The following is a 20,025-nucleotide window of genomic DNA, read 5'->3' on the forward strand; positions in this document are numbered from 1 at the left end:
CTCTCCCCCCGGGAAAAGATGTGCAGCAGTGAGTTTAAATTGCAACTAGGTAGATTTCGCCGATCCATTAGGGCAAACTTCCCGTCCAACAGATGCACAATCCTGTTAAACTGAGCCCTTGGAGGTAAGCCAATTTCTGCATATTGTAATCTGTGGGATTATTGCTGCGACAGCCCAACTCGGCTCACCAGCAAAATGAGCTTTCTTTGGAAATTGCCCACCTTGGATGAAACAGCTGCCGGCGCAAGACAGACACTTCCAGACACGGCCACTCAAGGAAGCGAGGGAACAAAAAGTCCCACCGGTCTCTGGGGATAAATTCCGAGAGGGTTTGGAGTGCTACTCATCTGTGTATTTACTTGCTTTATTTAAAAAATTGCTTTGCTTGAAACACCACCTGGCAGACTGAGGAACAGCTGGACGTGACCCTGGACTGAACATTTTGAATAATCTTTATATACGTTATTGGCCGGTGGACCATCGGAAGTCCTCCTTATTTCTTATCTCTTATCTTTCCCTTCTAAGATTTCAGGTTTGGGAGTTTTCTCCTGCTCTCTACCTATCTTCATGTTTTGTTATGTCTTTTGAGGCCCGCTTAATGAAGATACACACAAGGAGGAGATGGATGAAAGACCCTCCGTGAGTGGCATGGAAGGGAGGGTCTCTGGGTGGGGGGCCGCTGGGGGAAGGAAGCAACGAGGCCTCCTGACCGCCTTTCGCTGCTCGCTGGCTGCAAGCTCAGGGGGCCTACTGCTCTACATACCCTGCATCTAGCACACTTATATAGGTCACCGCAAGCAGCCAATGCGCTTCCGTTGGCAGGGCTGTAACTATTTCTCACTCCCCCCCACTGGCTATTCTATGCATCGAAGCCTCCCTCCTTCCCAGGGGGTGCTTCCCGGGGCAGGCGGGTGTTGTGGGGGGTGGCCTGAAAGGGTTTCTGCCTGCCTCTCCTCGTTGCCTGCGTTGCAATTTCACCGACATCTGGCTCTGGGGAGGCCCCTGCGGCAGGAGCAGGCTAACTAAATGGATTAAAGAGTGAAACTGGAAACCGCCGGCACCACATGCCGCCGTAAACACACCTCTGCCAATTACACACTTATTTGCACTTAGAGGCACACTCACAGACCCAGCACATGCGCCATCTGCTCTGGAGGAGACCCAAAGGAATCTATCTCGGAAGGCGAAAACGCACACCGTTCCGCAACAACCTTATTCAGTTTCACAAGGATGCATTAAAAGGAGAAGAAGGAGAGTTTGGATTTGATATCCCGCCTTTCACTCCCTTTAAGGAGTCTCAAAGCGGCTCACATTCTCCTTTCCCTGTGAGGTGAGTGAGGCTGAGAGACTTCAGAGAAGTGTGACTGGCCCAAGGTCACCCAGCAGCTGCACGTGGAGGAGCGGAGACGCGAACCCCGTTCACCAGATTACGAGTCCACCGCTCTTAACCACTACACCACACTGGCTCTCAGGGGGAAGAACAGCATCAGGCCAGTGGCCCATTGAGTCCAGCATCCTGTTCAACAAGATGCTCCAAAGAGGACTGCTGCAAGGATTCAAGCACCATGCCACCTCTCCAGTGTTAGAAATTAGCCAGGCGCAGGTGCGTTTTGCGCCAGGCGCAGGTCTGATGGCAACCGCATGGAGATCTCTGGATGCCAGGCTGCCAAATGGGGAAAGCAAAGAGTCGCTTAGAGATGGACTCGAAATATTTCCCTTGAAGCTTGATTATGTTTTATTCTGGATTGTTTTACGGGAGCCCCGTTCGCAACCTCAAAAGAATGCAACTCGCATCTGCATATGTGTGGGGTGTGATTCGCCGCTTCTGCACATGCCGTGACGTCATTTTGTGCATCTGCGCATGCGTGAGCAGCGAGACCTGGAAGTAACCCTTTCCGGTACTTCCAGGTTGCGCGGGACGCAACCTGAAAACGCACAACCTGAAGCAAACGTAACATGAGGTATGACTGGATTTGATGTTTTAATGTGCTTGTAAACCGCCTTGAGACTTGTTCTTTCAAATACAATGCGGTATAGAAATGAAAACAACAACAACAACAACACTTCTCTGCAAAACGAAAAAACAAAGGCACCTAGGCATTCGACATACCCTCCAACATTCCTCCTATGAAAATAGGGACGTCCCATCCCATAACCATAATTTTACTATTTATACCCCACATATCTTACTAGGTTGCCCCAGCACTCTGGGCAGCTTTCAACATATATAAAAACATAACAAAACGTGAAACATTAAAAAATTCCCCTATATAGAGCTGCCTTCAGACGGCTCGGGGGGTCAGATAACTCCATACCCTCCAACATTTCTCTGATGAAAATAGGGACGTTCTAAGGAATAGCGGGACATTAAATCAGAAACCGTGATGGCTTTTCTATATCAGAGACATCCCTGGAAAATAGGGACACTTGGAGTTTCCGATTCCATTTTGGCGACCGTAACCTAAGTTTAGGGTGCCATTTGGCAATTCATTTATATATCTGACTTTCTAACACTGCGATTCGCCTCCTGTGGTTTCCAGGAACTGCGATTCAGAAGCGTTTACTGCCTCTGAAGGTGGAGGCAGAGCAGAGTAGGCACTGAGAGCCTTCTCCTCCTCCATGAATTTGTCTAAAGACAAAAGACACACACTCTCTTCCCCTCTCTCCCTGGCAGTACAATAGGACCGTGGCAGGAGGTTTAGGCATTGCCAGTCTTCATGAAGCGACCGTGTTGTGTTTTTGGAACAAAAGCGTAACTGCTGCTGTCATAATTGGAACAAGCTGGGGTGTCTCTCTGTGTGAGTGTGTGTGCAAGTCTCTTTTCCTGTGAACAGACACGATCTTTGGGCGATGGAGTTGCGGGAGGGGAGCTGCTTCTGATTATCAAGGCCCAGAGAGTAGTTTGGGATGAGTGCCGGTTCAGAGAGCCTCACTGCAGTGGGGAGAGATATCTATATTTCCCTTCTTCTTTTTTAATAAAAGGTTCTCTTGGATCGGTCGGAGAAGAACAATCCTTCAGAAAAGGAGATTTAAGAACAAGCAAAAAGCAAACCGGATGGTTCAATTTCTTTTCCTCCTAAATTCTCCACAATTCTGCAATGGTTTGGATTGTTTTTAAAACACAAAAGGGTCTCCATTCTCCAGAGCCAGGCCCCTTTGTGTGCCCTTTTCCCTGACAGACACATTTTTGCTTTCGCAAGCAATGCCTGCTAACACCACCCGTGCTTCTACAGTTATTGTCGCCACCGTGCGCATCTTACGCAGCTTCCCCCCGCTGCACACATTTCTGCGTGGTTTTGTCTTATCTGGTCGGGACCCACATCACAAAATCTGGAGAAGTGAGAATTCCAAAGGCCAGCTGCCAAGGAGTCGGGAAGGCAAATGGAACGGGATTTCTTCCCTGCGCTGAATTTCAAGAGCTCTCCAGGATTTCCGGCAAGAGTTTTTTCCCAGCCCTCCCTAGAGAGATGGGTGTGGGGCAGGGTGTGGGGGGGGAGTGAACCTGGGACCCCTCTGCATGCAAAGCGTGTGCTCCACCCACTGAACCACATGGCCCTTGTGCAATCCAGGGGTCATGTTTCAGCATTCTCTGTGATGTGGCAGGGCATCCTGGGCTTTTTAAAAAAACGCTTCTCAGTTCAACAGAGGGCTGACTATTTCTCATCTTCTCATCTCTCTTCCTTCCCCTCCTACCTCCTAGATTGAGAGACTCAGACGATATTAAATGCTAAATGATGCCTTGTGGTTGGTAGTCTGGGGATCATCTGGATGGGATGACGAACAGCCCCCGTCAGGGACTCCTCTTTGTCTTTCATTACTCAAGAAAGCTTTTCATCCGTCAAACGGGGACCAATAAATTGGGGCTCCCCTCCCTTTCTGTCTTTTTAAAACATTATCTCATGCTTTGTTTCCATTCCAACTTCTCCCCCCGGAATATATTGGAGGAGGCACCCCTGAAAGAAGCATCCTCAGCCAGACCACCCATGGAATCACAGAATTTTAGAGCTGGACCGGATCCCAAGGGTCATCTAGTCCAACCCCCTGCAATGAAGGGATCACAGCCACCCAACCTGTTTAAAAACCTCCCCAGAAGGAGAGCCCACCACCTTCTGAGGTCACCTGGTTCACTGCCATGCAGCTCTTGCCATCAGAAAGTTCTTCCTAATATCTTGGGGATGAGTTTATGGAACCAAGGTTCATGTCAGTATGCCTTTCAACCGATGTCAGAAACTGGGCTCAGTCACTGGTTCTGCCCCAACTGGGCTAGGCGACTGGAGCACTTTCAGAGACCTTCCAGTCCTGGAAAGCAGGTCCCAGTGGACTGGACCCACAACTGTGCATTGTGAGCACCAGACTCAACAGAGAAGTTATCTGTGAAGCATAACTCCTTTTATTTCTAATAGCTACTACAAACTAACGAACTACTGGATTGCATGAGTGTTGCAACTCCCACTCAGCCATCTAGTCACTACATAGATAAGACTCTCTGCACACACAGAGTCAGGCAATCAGTCAAGAGCGGAAAAGTAAAAGAGCAGTTTCCGCCCCCTCCTTTCTCAAAACATCAGATCAGGAGATTCTAGCAATGGGAGGGGTGAAAATATCAACAATCTTCCCCTTTCCATACCAACCATTGCAGAATCAAACACATTTGCAATTTATGTACGTATACAGCGAGTTAACGGATGCGGGTGGCGCTGTGGGTAAAAGCCTCAGCGCCTAGGGCTTGCCGATCGAAAGGTTGGCGGTTCGAATCCCCGCGGCGGGGTGCGCTCCCGTTGTTCGGTCCCAGCGCCTGCCAACCTAGCAGTTCGAAAGCACTCCCAGGTGCAAGTAGATAAATAGGGACTGCTTACTAGCGGGAAGGTAAACGGCGTTTCCGTGTGCAGCTCTGGCTCGCCAGAGCAGCGATGTCACGCTGGCCACGTGACCCGGAAGTGTCTTCGGACAGCGCTGGCCCTCGGCCTCTTTGAGTGAGATGGGCGCACAACCCTAGAGTCTGTCAAGACTGTCAAGACTGGCCCGTATGGGCAGGGGTACCTTTACCTTTACCTTTTACAGCGAGTTAAAGCTATGGTTTTCCCAGTAGTGATGTATGGAAGTGAGAGCTGGACCATAAAGAAGGCTGATCGCCGAAGAATGGATGCTTTTGAATTATGGTGCTGGAGGAGACTCTTGAGAGTCCCATGGACTGCAAGAAGATCAAACCTCTCCATTCTGAAGGAAATCAGCCCTGAGTGCTCACTGGAAGGACAGATCCTGAAGCTGAGGCTCCAATACTTTGGCCACCTCATGAGAAGAGAAGACTCCCTGGAAAAGACCCTGATGTTGGGAAAGATGGAGGCACAAGGAGAAGGGGACGGCAGAGGATGAGATGGTGGGACAGTGTTCTCAAAGCTACAAACATGAGTCTGACCAAACTGCGGGAGGCAGTGAAAGACAGGAGTGCCTGGTGTGCTCTGGTCCAGGGGGTCACGAAGAGGCGGACACGGCTAAACGACTCAACAACAACAACACAGCGAGTTGCTCCCTGTTAACAACTTTGGTTAAAGCATCGCCAGGTATTTCTTTCCCCGGCGTATAGGACACTTTCACAATTCCTTTCTGGGAGCATTCTCTAGCTCGGTGAAGCTTAATCTGTAGATACTTTGTTCTCTGTTTGCATCCTTCAGAGTAGAGCAAAGCTATACCAGCTTTATTGTCCTGATAAACCAAGAAGCTCTTGCCGTCAGAAAGTTCTTCTTGATATCTAGGGCTGCGTGTGAGATGGAATTACCTCGGGGGGGGGGGGTCATCACTTTTGTTGAATTAACTAAGCTAAATAGTTTTAACAGGATTTTGAATCAATGTGGAATTCATCGTTCTGAATTTTGCGGTGTTGCCATCTGCCTTGGTGCAGGCTGCTATTCTGAATGACGCTTTCCGTGGGGCAGGCACTGGGGATGAGTTGATGGAACCAAGGGGGTGGGACCTAAAGCAGTTTGGGAAGATTTCTCTTCCCTGAAGCAAGTTGGATCATTAGGTAGAATGGTGCAGAGCTCCAAGCAGCGCCCCCCTGCCAGCCAGCCCCTCCTTGAGATTTCACAGCATCCTTGGGCAACTTACGACACGGATGAGCTTGTCAGACGGTTTGCCCGTGTGCAAAAATGGGAGAGGGGCTGCATGCTCAAAAAGCAGCCACGGCCGTAACTGAGACAGCGTGGAATTAATTTCCCAGATATTACAGGCTCTTGGGTCTCTCTCCGCCTATTACGCCAGCTCCTCTTCATATCATGCTGATAACATTGTGGAAAATTACTTCCAGCCTTTAAAAGGGCACTCCCTGCTTTCAGGCAGAAACGACCCCGGGTCTGAGCTCATCATCAGCTCGGCTACTCTGGCAAGGCAAACAAGCGCTGCCGACATTTCCTCCTCGCAGCTGAGGCTGCCCAAAGAGCTCCTTTGATTGGCACCCCCTCCCCAGACCCAGGCAGGGCAGGCGACCAGCACCGCAGAGCAGGGAGCTGCCTTAGGCCAGGTCAGACTGTTCTGGGTCCACCCGGCTCAGCAGCCCTTAGGACACTGGTCAGTAGAAGCTCTCAAGGTCTCAAGAAGCTTTTGGACAGGGCAGGGGGGTGGCCAGCCTTAACCCAGAGACGCCGTGGGGGGGCTGAGCCCAGGACCCTCTGCATGCAAAGCAGCTATCAGTCTGTCCAGCCACTCCATCATCATCATCATCATCATCATCATCATCATTTATTACTTGTACCCCGCCCATCTGACTGGGTTTCCCCAGCCACTCTGGGAGGCTTCCAACAAAGATTAAAAATACATTAAAATGTCATACATTAAAATCTTCCCTGATGTCTTCTAAATGTCAGGTAGCTGTTTATCTCCTTGACATCTGATGGGAGGGCGTTCCATAGGGCGGGCGCCACCACTGAGAAGGCCCTCTGCCTGGTTCCCTGTAGCTTTGCTTCTCGCAATGAGGGAACCACCAGAAGGCCCTCAGAGCTGGATCTCAGTGTCCGGGCAGAACAATGGGGGTGGGGACGCTCCCTCAGGAGCAGGTCAGCAATAATCACACGGCGTAAGTGGAGCCAACTCTTTATTAATGGAAACAAGGTCTACTCAGGAGGCCAGGCCTAGAGCACAGCAGCTCATCCCAGGAGATCTTGCCCGTATGGGGCAGTAGTGGTGACTGAGGTTCCCTGCCTTCCCACAGCTGCCTCACTCTCCTCCCCCACCGCAGGCCCTTCCCAAGGAATCTGAGACTATGCCCGTGTCTCTCTCTTTGCTCCCCCTGCTTCATATCTCTCCTGGTCTTGGGAGACCAGTTGGGAGGAGAGCTTGTTGCTGCAGGAGGGGAAGACCCCCTGGCTTCTTCACCAGCCTGACTGATTTCTGCCTCTTGGCCTCCTGCTTTAACTGCTGCCTCTGAATCTGCACTGCTCTCTGCACTGCTCTCCTGCTCACTGAATCCTGCTGCCTCTTCTGCTTCCGGCACCTTCTCCTCCCAGTCTGCTCCCTCTGACCAGGCAATATCACCCCACCACCGACCCCCTGGCTCTGAGCCGTCTTCCTTTGGGGGTTTTCTTGGGGGTTCCCCAACTGGTGCCCTCCCACCACTCCTCAGCATCCAGCCAGTCCAGGACATCAACTTTCCAGGGGCCACTGGCCAGCGGAGCAAGGTTGTCCTGCATGGAGGGTGGCATCACAAAAGAAGACCTCCTGGTCCCCTGCCCACTCTGGGCATGAAGGGAGGAAGCTGGCTCTGGGGTGTGTGTGTGTGTGTGTGTGTGTGTGTGTGTCGGGGTGCAGATGACTGCCAACTTGTGATTTGGGAATTCTAAGCCAAGAGAGCAACCACCGCAGCTCCTGCCTAAATGCCACCAAAGGAGGTGCCTTGCAGATCTTTGCTCTGGAGAAGAGAATTCCCTGCAATGATGCTCAGCGGAGTCGGTTGCCGGGCAACAGGTTCTCCTCCCACCTTTTCCCTCCGGAGATGCTCTGCTCAAAGATCTCTCGTGTTGACAAATGCCTCTTCCTCCTCTCCAGCCCCCAAGATCTCCCTGTGTTGATGTTGTGGTCTCTGTACTCGCATGGTGCCAACAGCCTGGACGAACTGCAAGGCAGGGCCACAGATCCTCCTGCCCCCCCCCCGCCAATCGTGTACCCACACTGCACACCGTCACTGGATGCAGCCCAGATGCGTATCTTAGACCCATGGAATGGATACCCGCCCTGCAAATGTGTTTTCAAAGAGCAAATTGCGTTAAGAGCAGCCACCGGGGGCCAGAGAGGAAGGTACAGTAGAGAGAGAGAGGAAGTTGGAGGACCATCTGCCAGGGGTTCCTGCATTGCCGGGGTTGGACTAGATGACCCTTAGGGGTATCTTCCAATTCTATGATTCTGTGAAGCAGCTAGCCAGGCCAGGCATCTTGGCTCAGTGGGCCTGACCGGTGGGGCTCTCAGGTTGCTCCTTGCATGGGGCTGCGTGTACCTCTTGCATGTACACAAAACAAAACAGAGCAAGGGAAATGCGAATTCTGCAACCTGAGCCATCCCTTGCACCATTTGTTCTGCAGTTCTTATTCCTTCCCAGCGTTGCTGATGGCAGAGAACCCGGCTCAGCCCTGCCTCCTCTGGGGAGGAAGGGAAAGGAGAATGTCAGCCGCTTTGAGACTCCTTTGGGTAGTGATAAAGCGGGATATCAACTCCAAACTCTTCCTCTTCTTCTTCTTGACACCAGCTCTAGGTTCTCAAGCCCCACTTTCCCACCAAAGAGAAGCTGACCTTCTCAAGAGGCCTGGCTGGGATGATGCCCTCCACAGCATCCTGCGCTTCCGCTCTGCTCCTCCACAACCGCAACGCTCCGCGCACGCTTCCTTGCAGGAAGGAGGGAGCAAAATATGAGCAGAGCCGAAAGCTGTCCAACAACAACAGCCTTCCGTTTGAATGCCAGCGAAATGGAGGGGGAGGAGGAGGAGGAGATGGGCTTTGTTGCCCAGCACTGTCCCCCCCCCATCCTCTCCCACCTCCCGCTGCCATTATCAGGATGCTGCCGCTGCTGCCTCCTCCACCAGACTGTTCTGCCAGGAAGAATCACATCTCCCAAGCCTCACAGAGTCGTTCCCGGAGGAAGCCCAGCTACGCTGCCTACCAGTACGACTCTCGCCCCGTTCGCTGTCAAAATTAGGTCAGGCTGCTCTCTCAATGGTGTTTCTCAAGATCCCTGCTCAGAAATGATTTCTCCGTAACATGGTAGTGAGAAAACACAAACACACACACACACACACACACACACACACACTTTTTTCAAAATAAAAAGCACACCATTGTTATCAGTGCCACAAATCCTGCAAGTGGAAAACAAACACGAAGGTGTCTTAACACCTGAGTCACAGATGGGGGGGAAAGGGGCTATGGGAAAAGAGAAAGTATTTGTTGATTTTTCAAACTCTTTGCTGACAAGCTCCTGTTATTCCAGGTAGAGAACTTGCTCTGTGTGGAGGGGAGGTTTTTAAGCAGAGGTTGGACAGTTGTCTGTCATGGATGCTTTAGCTGAGACTCCTGCATTGCAGGGGGGTGGACTAGATGCCTCTGGGGGTCCCTTCCAACGCTATGATTCAAAGGACCCTGGTTCATTCCCTGCAGCTTCCGCCCTACTTAGCCACTGGCCTATAACCCTGGAGCTCAGCCACCAGTGGCAAAACACAGTGGCGTAGCGTGGGTTGTCAGCACCCGGGGCAAGGCAAGGAATTTGTGCCCCCTAACCCGTGGATTTGCGCCCCCTAATCCTATCCCCCAGATGTTGCGCCCAGTGAGGCCAGCCCCCCCTGCACCCCCCACGCTACGCCACTGGCAAAACACAGTCCCAGGTTAAGGGGATTTTTGGCCTGCAAGGACCTTCAAGCGCCCGGCCGCTTGGCCCTTCAGAGTCCTGGGCACTGTGGAGGCCGGCAGAACGCATTGCGCTTGTTTTGTTTTGCCCCTGAACATTCCCCCTGCGAAAGGAAGCCTTTTGCGGAGGCCGCTTTGCTCACCAGCAGAGGCTTGCAGCGGGCTTCTCGTCTGCTCACCTACAGCGGGCAGCAAGCACCCCCAGGGGAGCAGCAGGGCAGACTGCCCCCTCCTCCTGCCGTTCACATCCCTCCAGCCAGGAAACCCCTTCACACTTCCCCATGAAGAAGCTTGCTGTCCTCGCTCCCTGCCCTGCCCAGGTTGGCAGCAGCTCCAGAGAAGTGGCCCTACTCTGAGTAAGACACCCATTGTTCCATCCTCTGCGCAGGGGCGGCTCTGCAAGGCCTGGATCTGTTACCTTTGTTTTCTTTGTGAAATGTATATTTCCCACCCCCCCTTCTCCCCAAAGAGCCTCTGGATTGGCTGTGCCAGGATTGGACCCGGGGGCTTCTCCTAGGACCTTAGGGTGAAGGGTGGGCAATTAATTAAGCTGGGCTGCCCTTGAAGCTGATCCAGAAACTCCAGCGGGTGCAGAATGCCGCGGCGAGGCTCCTTACGGGGTCCTCGCTGCGGGATGACACTCATCCAGTGCTATACCAGCTGCACTGGCTCCCCGTGGAGTACAGGATCAGGTTTAAGGTGCTGGTTTTGACCTTTAAAGCCCTATGTGGCCTAGGACCCTCATACCTACGGGACCGCCTCTCCCGGTATGTCCCACGGAGAACCTCAAGGTCCATAAATGGCAACATTTTGGAGGTCCCAGGTCGCAAGGTGGTTAGAGTGGTCTCAACTAGGGCCAGGGCCTTTTCGGCACTGGCCCCGACTTGGTGGAACGCTCTGTCACAAGAGACTAGGGCCCTGCAGGACTTGATATCTTTCCGCAGGGCCTGCAAGACAGAGCTGTTCTGCCTGGCCTTTGGTTTGGACTCAGCCTGACCCTTATGTCTTGATCTATGGGCTACTTTTAAAATGAGGCTGCATTTTAAAGTGCATCTTAACCTGTATTTTAAATTGGTTTTTTCCCTTATTATGTTTTTACTGTAATTTTACTGGTGTTAGCACCCTGAGCTCAGCTCTGGCAGGGGAGGGCGGGGTATAAATAAAATTTATTATTATTAGTAGTAGTAGTAGTAATTATTATGATTATTAATTTGGAGGAAGGAAGTTGGAGGAGGAGGAAACACAAGTTTTCTGGAAGGGGGGAGTGAAACACACCTGACCTGCAAATGCTTGGGGCATTGGCCTGACTCTGACACTTCATCACTGACTTCCTAAACATGCATTGCAGGGGGTTGGACTAGATGGCCCTATGAGTCCCCTAGACTACAATTCTGTGAGTCAATAAACTGCATTTGCAGCTGGTCCCGGGGGGCTCCTGGCAGCCCCTTCACCCTCCTGTCCAGAGGGCGGGGTGGATGAGCCCTCCCTATCTCCCCCTGCCAGGAGAAGCCCATAATATTAATTCATTCCCCGTGTTTCTATCTCATGTTTTCCTCTAAGAAGCCCCTGCTCCTCCCCTTCCTCCCTGAATCCCCACAACCACCCTGTGAGGTAGGCAAGGCCGAAAGTGGGCGACTAGCCCAAGGTAATCTCCATGGCTGATCGGTGATAATGAAGGGGTACAGTTAGGGTTACCCCAGAAAGCCCTAAAAACTGTTTGTGAATTCCCCCCCCAGCCAGGCCTCGGCGTATGCATTTTAAAAACTGCAATTTCCTCTAAGACAAAAAGCACAAGCTAAGCAGTCCTCTTTGTAACAAAAACGCTGTAACAAACCTAGAGCTGAGAACAGAAAACCTTTCGGGTTCCCAGATCTAAGCAACCTTGTCCTGGTACATTGATTTGCAACATACTTCCTGGAACAGAACCAGGGAACGAAAAAGCAACATTCTATGTTAGAATCTGTGAAGGGGGACAGGGAAAAAGGGGTTTGAAAAAAGGATAAAACCTGCTTGTAAAATGTTTTCGGTGCGGCCTGTCTTTTGTGAACTGAATCACACAGGTGCCTCTGCCCCTCCGGATGGCAGAATAAAACGCTCTTTCTCTGGATTAACCCCTTGGTGTCGTTTGGCTCCTTTTGTCTCTGCTCGGGTGCAACAATTATTCCTACCCATGGATTAAAAAGGCTACATATTTCTGGTGCGTTGGCCGGGAATAACCACGTTCCCCGAGATCGAGGGACAAAGAGGTCCAGGGCGTCACTGCAAGGCGAGCAGCTCAGGATCCTGGGTCAACAGTTCCAGCGCGCATCCTGCCAACTTCGTGGGAGGGACTGGCCACCCATTCCTGAGTGGACACGCGACAAGTGACGGAGAGAAAGAGCAACGGCCGTGCAGAAAGAAGGTACCTCGAGGAACAAGGTAAGCTCCACAGGGATAGGTGGGAGCAATAAGAGAGTCTGATCAACTCCGCCAGCAGGGTAGAAGAAGTGCCACTGGTTTTGGTATTGCCCAGAAAAGCAGCAAAAAGGGTGCTGCAGGGCGTCGGTCGAAGTCTAAGCGCTGCCGGTTATGGTTGGTTTTGTGCCCAAAAGAAGCAGTAGAGTGCTCTTGGGCCCCGGTCGAAGTCTAAGCGCTGCCGGTTATGGTTCTTTTTGTGCCCAAAAGAAGCAGTAGAGTGCTCTTGGGCCCCGGTCGAAGTCTAAGCGCTGCCGGTTATGGTTCTTTTTGTGTCCAAAAGAAGCAGTAGAGTGCTCTTGGGCCCCGGTCGAAGTCTAAGCGCTGCCGGTTATGGTTGGTTTTGTGCCCAGAAGAAGCAGTAGAGTGCTCTTGGGCCCCGGTCGAAGTCTAAGCGCTGCCGGTTATGGTTCTTTTTGTGCCCAGAAGAAGCAGTAGAGTGCTCTTGGGCCCCGGTCGAAGTCTAAACGCTGCCGGTTATGGTTCTTTTTGTGTCCAAAAGAAGCAGTAGAGTGCTCTTGGGCCCCGGTCGAAGTCTAAACGCTGCCGGTTGTGGTTATTTTTGGGGGGGAAAGGGGATTGGGGGAGGTGCATGGTTTTTTTTTTTTTTTTTTTCTGAATGTGCGTGTGGGGACACTCCAGTGAATGTTTTGAGTGCGTGAGACGTTGAAAGCAACGTCCGGCCTGTGACTGAGTGAGAGAAATTACGTTAGGAGGAGGGAGTGTCCCAGTGTCCCAGTGTCCCCAGGATCCCAGAGTCATGGGAAATAAAAGCAGTAAAACAATTCTTGAGACACCACTACAGAGCTTTCTGGAAAACTGGAAAAGTGCCACGAAAGCAGAAGAGTGGGGATGTAAACTCAAACAAAACAGACTCCAACATTTATGTGAATTTGACTGGCCTTCGTATTTACCAGAATGGCCTCCTGGAGGATCCTTTGATCCAAACTTGGTCAGCATTTTATGGAGTAACATTTTCAAGGCCCACACAGATCAGATTCCCTATATTTCTATCTGGAAAGCCAATGTGGATCAAAATCCCTCATGGCTTCGGAAAAATAGAATTGTGACTGCCCAAGTCAAACTGTGTTCAGTACAATTACAAGTTAAAAAGCCACCAGTTTTGCCAGTCCCAGAAGAACAGTCCCAGAAGAAGAGGAAGGAGGAATAATTAGCCCCCCACCACCATATGCAGCAACTGCACCAGGGCTAAATGAGGTTCCCCCTACCCAACCCCCTTTTGATGCAAGCAAGGAAGGTGAAGAGGAAGGTGATGATGATTGTGATAATGATGACTTCAGAAAAACTCTAGGTAAAGAGATAAGATGGACTAGTAAGCAGTCTGACAGAGTGTTCCAGTATGCAGAACCGTTTAAAAGAGTGAGCTGGATGTGGCTTCTTGGTTCTAGAAGCAGCACAATGCAAGGATGTGAATTGGCAGACAGAAAGAAACAGAGCAGAAGGCTTTGAGAGCCGCATAGGACAGAACTGTTAAAAAAGAGACAATTAAACCCAAGGGATTGAAAGCCCTAGGATTACAATACTGACCATTGAGGAAATCCGCAAGATAAATGCCTTCAGGGCAGCGGACAATACTGATGTTGCAATTGAGGCAGCTAAAACTCCACTTTGATGGCCCACCCACTGACTGTACGACCCCCTGTGGACCCCCTGGTACAGGACCACAGATCTCCAAGCACTTTAAATCAGAATCCTTCTTTCGAAGAGGACCCAGCCAAAATAATTAGGGGTTTGTCTTCAAGCAGCCAGAAAGCCAAAAATGCAAGAGGGTGTCCACGGGAGGGAAAGAAGACGCCTAGGGAAGAAACCAGTGCACCATCTGCAGGCAAGAGGGTCATTGGGAAATGGAATGCCCATAGGCCCCACGCCCGACACACCCCACCCCCACAGGCTGGGAACAATAAGATTTCTCAAAAATGATTTCTTCTCATCTCTGTTCTTGCTAAAAGACTGTTGCAGCTAGAAGCGAGTGAACTAACTGTTTCTCATTCATGCAAGTAACAGGACATCAGCTTTTTTTTTTTTTTCCTCCTTGCGCCAGGCGCTTGGAGGTAGCTTCAGAGCGTTATCTCTTGGCTGCTATCCCAAGAGGAAAATGCTGCATTCTCATCAACCAGCTACCCCGAACCCCACACTGTCTGGATTTATGGTTCAGCCACAAAAAACCCAGAAGGCCAAGGGTTACCCACCCCCCTTGCTCCAAGCACTAACCTGAGGAAAGTGACTTTCTTAAAAGCAAGTGAATGCTTTCTGTGAACTTTGTCAAGTTTTTATTTTTAAGGTGCAATTTTACTCTGAAAAAGGAGCCGCAGCATAACATAGGAATTTTGAAACTTTGATATTTTGCCAGAAGCAAGGGAACACATTGGACACTAGCAAACTTGGCAGATGAAAACTGAAATTTGCAACATGTTTTACAGGCCACGAGAGCTCTGAAATTTAGAGCACACGAATGAGACTTTTAAAAAATCTCAGCTGGCAAAACTAAACCCAAGGAACAGAACTGTTAACCCCTTGCGAAGTTTCCTGCCAAGCATACCCTTTTGAATTAATGTTTGCTAGGCCTATACCTTAGGTGCAAATGCTATCTGCCAATGTACAGTCGTTCTGCCGTGTGTTTCTTTTTTTTCTTCTCTTGACAGGTAAACCGGCCAGAGGCTGTCCTGTTTCTCTACAGCTGTTAAAGTCACCAGCATCTGTGACACCTGATCTGCACTGGCCCCTTCGACTCACCCCAGACATCCAGACATCACTCCAGCCTTGTTGGAAGAGACCCAAGACGTCCAACGCCTACCAGACGACTGAACGCCCACCACACTACAGCCCTGCTCACGTCACTCCGAAAGCTGACGTTTTGCACGGCTCAAGAATCCAGCATGGATTGAAAGAGGACATTTTCACATTTTCTTTTCTTTCCTTTTGCATAACTGAACTTTATTGAAGGTACCTGGGCCTGGTTTGCTTTATGCCACCCCTGCAGAGGAGGGTGTCTAGTGAGTCTCTTCTTTCAGCGTAATTACACCCCAGCCCACTCTCTAGCACTTACCTAAGCCCCTCCACATGCATACAATGGCTCAAATACGACTGTGGGTCCCCGTGCTGGTATTTCTGCTGCCTTTGACCTTTGATATGCCAATACCACTCACAGTGACCAGACAACTGCTGCAATCGTGGGGGGCCCACCACACATATAATAAGTGGATTCAGGTTGCTGAGATGGTTGCGTTCTCTGCAAATCGGACCAATTGTGCCGTTTGCACTCTGGCCCCTGTAGATGCTCTGGGAGGAATGCCACTCCTCCCTGTGCCTTGGAATGAATCCTTGGTTACAACTCCACTTGTTGCCTTCCAGCCTCTGGGCAACCACTCTTCTTTATGGAATCATTCCGTCCCTTTCCAGGTTCACAGGATCACTGGCTGCCTTTGTGTCAACAAATCAAATGACGCCAGTGACGCTCAGACCTATGTGGGCACTTCCCACTGTGATCGTACCTTCCCAGCCCCAACTAACATGCCTGAGTCCAAGACAGGAACTTTTTCTGGTTCCAAATTGACTGCATGCCTGGCCCGCTTGCTGACAGGCACCATATCTGCCCATGGTCAGGACGTTTACTGGGTGTGTGGCAGAAAGGCCTATCATGCCCTCCCAAGAGGATGGTATGGGGTCTGTTTTCCAGCCTACTTAATACCCCCCATGTGGATTCCTGACCAAATACCCTCTGCACCCCCTAGAAGGAGGCGTTCGGCTGACCTGGCAACACTTGCAGGTGGCAGCTCCCAGGATTGGGGCCAAAATCAGTGGCCTCTGGAAAGGATACTAGCCCATTATGCTCCAGCCTCCTGGAATCGGGGAGAGGAAAATCTCTGGGGCAAGGGGACCAATCTATAACTTGAACCGCATAATCAGACTCCAGGCAGTGGTAGAGATTGTTGCTAACACGACAGCCACGGCCCTTAGGCTAATTGCCACGCAATTGGATGAGACACGCAATGCGTTTCTCTCAGTCCGATTAGCGTTGGACTTTCTCCTGGCGCAACATGGCGGCTTTTGTGCAGCGTTAAATCTCACAGGTGGGGCCTGTTGCTTTAACATCTCTGATCATGGTGAGGCCATTCGCAATTTGGCAGCAGGACTTGAAACAGTGGCCCATATTCCTACCCAAACCTGGGAGGGATGGGACATGTCATGGCTTGACTGGTTGCCAAAACTAGGATGGGAAAAAGGCCTGTTTTTGCTGCTGCTTGGCCCACTTTTCATTTTGCTAATTTTTTGCTTTTCTGTACCTTGCTTGCTGCAATGCTTGCATACAATGACACGCAATATGATTTCTCGCATGCTTCGCCCCCAGATTATAGCTCTGACCCAAGAATATCAGCCTGTGCCTTCCTGGGACGAGCCTTTTGAGAAAAAGGCTGTCCAAAATTGAGAGGTATGGAATGAAGGGGTACAGTTAGGGTTACCCCAGAAAGCCCTAAAAACTGTTTGTGAATTCCCCCCCCAGCCAGGCCTCGGCGTATGCATTTTAAAAACTGCAATTTCCTCTAAGACAAAAAGCACAAGCTAAGCAGTCCTCTTTGTAACAAAAACGCTGTAACAAACCTAGAGCTGAGAACAGAAAACCTTTCGGGTTCCCAGATAGAAACAACCTTGTCCTGGTACATTGATTTGCAACATACTTCCTGGAACAGAACCAGGGAACGAAAAAGCAACATTCTATGTTAGAATCTGTGAAGGGGGACAGGGAAAAAGGGGTTTGAAAAAAGGATAAAACCTGCTTGTAAAATGTTTTCGGTGCGGCCTGTCTTTTGTGAACTGAATCACACAGGTGCCTCTGCCCCTCCGGATGGCAGAATAAAACGCTCTTTCTCTGGATTAACCCCTTGGTGTCGTTTGGCTCCTTTTGTCTCTGCTCGGGTGCAACAATTATTCCTACCCATGGATTAAAAAGGCTACAATTCGAACCCGGGTCCCTCGCGTCCGACGCTCTGAGCGCACCTGCTCTGCTTCTCCCCACACCGTGGGGGCTGAGAGAGGGCAGCTTCCCCAGGAGTCCCATGGCGGGGGGGGTGGGGTGGGGTGGAGATGACACACCCAACCAGCCCAGATAGGGGTCTGGGAAGCCGGACGGCTGCTGAAGCCGCCCCACTGGTTTCCCTGCGTGACCCCCTTCCCACCCCTCTCTTCGCAAAGACAAGGGGCCCTTGATTCCCAAGGCTCGGCCCACGCCTGCCCCTCACTAATGCCATTGTCCTTGTTCACTGGGGGGGGGAGCGACGGTGCCGGACAGAGGGGGCCATTCATGCAGGCTCTGCCCCCCTTCCTGTGCAGCTGCAAGGGGTCAGCCGGATGCAGCAGGCTCCCTCTGGAAGCTGAAGCAAGGATGAGCCTGGCCGAGCAAGAGAGTGCCCCTGGGCATGTGCAAAGGGCGTGTCTCTCACCACTGAGCAACCGCTGCCAGGATCCAGAGATGGCAGCGAACAGTTTCTAGGATAGAATCCTAGTGGAAGGAGGTGGTTGGGCAAGAGATCTGGGAATGCCACGAAGTGAAATGTTGGTGGCAAGGAAGGCCCCACTCTGTACCCCACCAAAACCCTGCCTCTCTCAGAAGAATGGATTTGCAAGGGGCCCTCAAGGGACATCTAGACCAACCCCCTGAAATGCAGGAATCACAGCCGAAGGATCCCTGACAGGTGGCCAACCAACCTCTGCTTCAGACCTCCAAGGATGGAGAGGTCATCACCGTTCCACTGTCGGACAGCTCTTGCCCTCAGAAAGGTTTCCCTGGTGTCCAGCCGGAATCTCCTTTCTTGTGACCTGAAGCCGCAAGTTCGAGTCCTACCCTCCGGAGCAGAGAAAACAAGCCTGTTCCCTCTTCCATGGGCAGCTCTTCAGACAGGTGAAGCTGGCTCTCTTGTGTCCTCTCAGGCTAAATATCACTCTTTGCACTCATACTGGAAATATGTGCATGTGTTGACAGTGGGTGAGGCCTAACCCTTTGCCCTGCCGCAGTCCCAGTGGAAACATCCACCCTACTAGCTGAGAAATGCTCTTGCAAGGAAGACCACTGGCCACGGAACTCGCTTCCCCCAGATTTGCTGTGGCTCATTAGCCCCTCTCCGAGGGCAGACCTAACCGAGGGCCAGTTTTTGCACTCTGCACGTGCTCTGAGTCCTCTACGCTCTACCTCAGGTGTGCCACTCTGTCTCCCACCCTGCCTTCTCCCCTCGCAAATCCACAGAGGGATTCTCTCTCAAGCATCTCCACGGCTCAGCTTTCAGTGCCAAGAAGTCTCCCAGAGAACCTGGAAGAGAGTGCCTCTGGGCACGTGCAGAGAGGACTGTCCCCACACCAGTGAGAAGAGCCAAATGAAATCCCTCTCCACCGAAGATTCAGGGAAGTTTCTCCAGCCCTCAGAAACGACACATTCAAGGGGATTTTTTTCTGTCATGCAACAGACCCTTTTGCAAAGGGGAGGGTGGAGAAGCAGGATTCTGACTCTCCCTGCTTAAGGCAATGGGTGGAGGTTGTCAAGGGAGTCAGTGCGCGCTTAAACTCACCCTCATCCTGTAGGACTTCTGAGAGCGTAAAGAGCGAAGCCGCGATTAGGTGTGCCTAGGTCAGGTGTGGTGGTTTGTGCATGCTCAGAGGCATGATTCCGCCTCCTAGGCCCCAGGACTGAGAATACGCTTTGAGTCCTGGGTGCAGGTTGTGCGGCTGAGCTCCTGCTCTGTTCTGGTTGGGGTTGTGGAGGGACAGGGGAGGACAGACCCAGCAGGGTCCCAACGAGGGACGATCCACAAAGGGGGTCCAGGGGGAAGCACTCTGCCCATGCTCAGAGACACCCTCTTTGTTATGAGGCTCTCATATGTCTTTACCTGGGGGTGCAAGGGGTGCAGGGAACCCAGGCGCTGAATTCTGGGGAGCGCAGGCACTCGCCGCTGAAGCTGCCTAAGCTCATAACTATCTAAAAGGTAAAGGTAAAGGGACCCCTGACCATTAGGTCCAGTCGTGGCCGACTCTGGGGTTGCAGCCCTCATCTCGCTTTACTGGCCGAGGGAGCCAGTGTACAGCTTCCGGGTCATGTGGCCAGCATGACTAAGCCGCTTCTGGCAAACCAGAGCAGCACATGGAAACGCCGTTTACCTTCCTGCCGGAGTTGTACCTATTTATCTACTTGCACTTTGATATGCTTTCGAACTGCTAGGTTGGCAGGAGCAGGGACCGAGCAATGGGAGCTCACCCCGTCGCGGGGATTCGAACTGCCAACCTTCTGATCAGCAAGCCCTAGGCTCTGTGGTTTAACCCACAGCGCCACCCGCGTCCCCTTAACTATCTTCCTGTTATGAAATAATCAAGCTAGAAAAACAAAATACATATATACCTAGGTATTACCAAAATGTATACCTACTGTTTCACTAAAGGACTTTGTGCGCTTATTTACCAAAGATACGCCGCGCCAGCGCTTGTCATTCACAACAGCGGCGCTTCTCAGACTCAACGACAGCGCTTGTCATTCTCAACGGTGCCATGCACGTGAAATTAACTAAATTTGGGGTGCTGGGTGGATCTTTGCACCCCGGCGGCGCATATGCTAAAGTCAGCCCTGCTCACATGATCAAATCAAACCTTGGCCTACGCACACGTCTGAAGACAAGAGAAAGAGCTGGG

At 51.4% G+C, this 20,025-nt stretch overlaps 1 protein-coding gene and 1 long non-coding RNA gene across 3 annotated transcripts in view; one reads left to right on the forward strand and one right to left on the reverse strand.

The window, feature by feature from the left end:
• The window catches only part of KIF3C (kinesin family member 3C), a 51,299-nt gene that overhangs the window by 27,100 nt on the left and 4,174 nt on the right, over positions 1-20,025 (reverse strand). The gene's annotated exons all lie outside the window — the stretch shown is intronic.
• On the forward strand, positions 15,097-17,233 carry LOC310674014. Its single transcript, XR_014509313.1, has 2 exons — positions 15,097-15,744; positions 16,211-17,233. It is a non-coding gene; the product is annotated as an uncharacterized lncRNA (long non-coding RNA).

The sequence above is a fragment of the Podarcis tiliguerta genome, assembly GCF_965153285.1.
Source record: "Podarcis tiliguerta genome assembly, chromosome: 3".
In the NCBI taxonomy this organism is placed as follows: domain Eukaryota; kingdom Metazoa; phylum Chordata; class Lepidosauria; order Squamata; family Lacertidae; genus Podarcis; species Podarcis tiliguerta.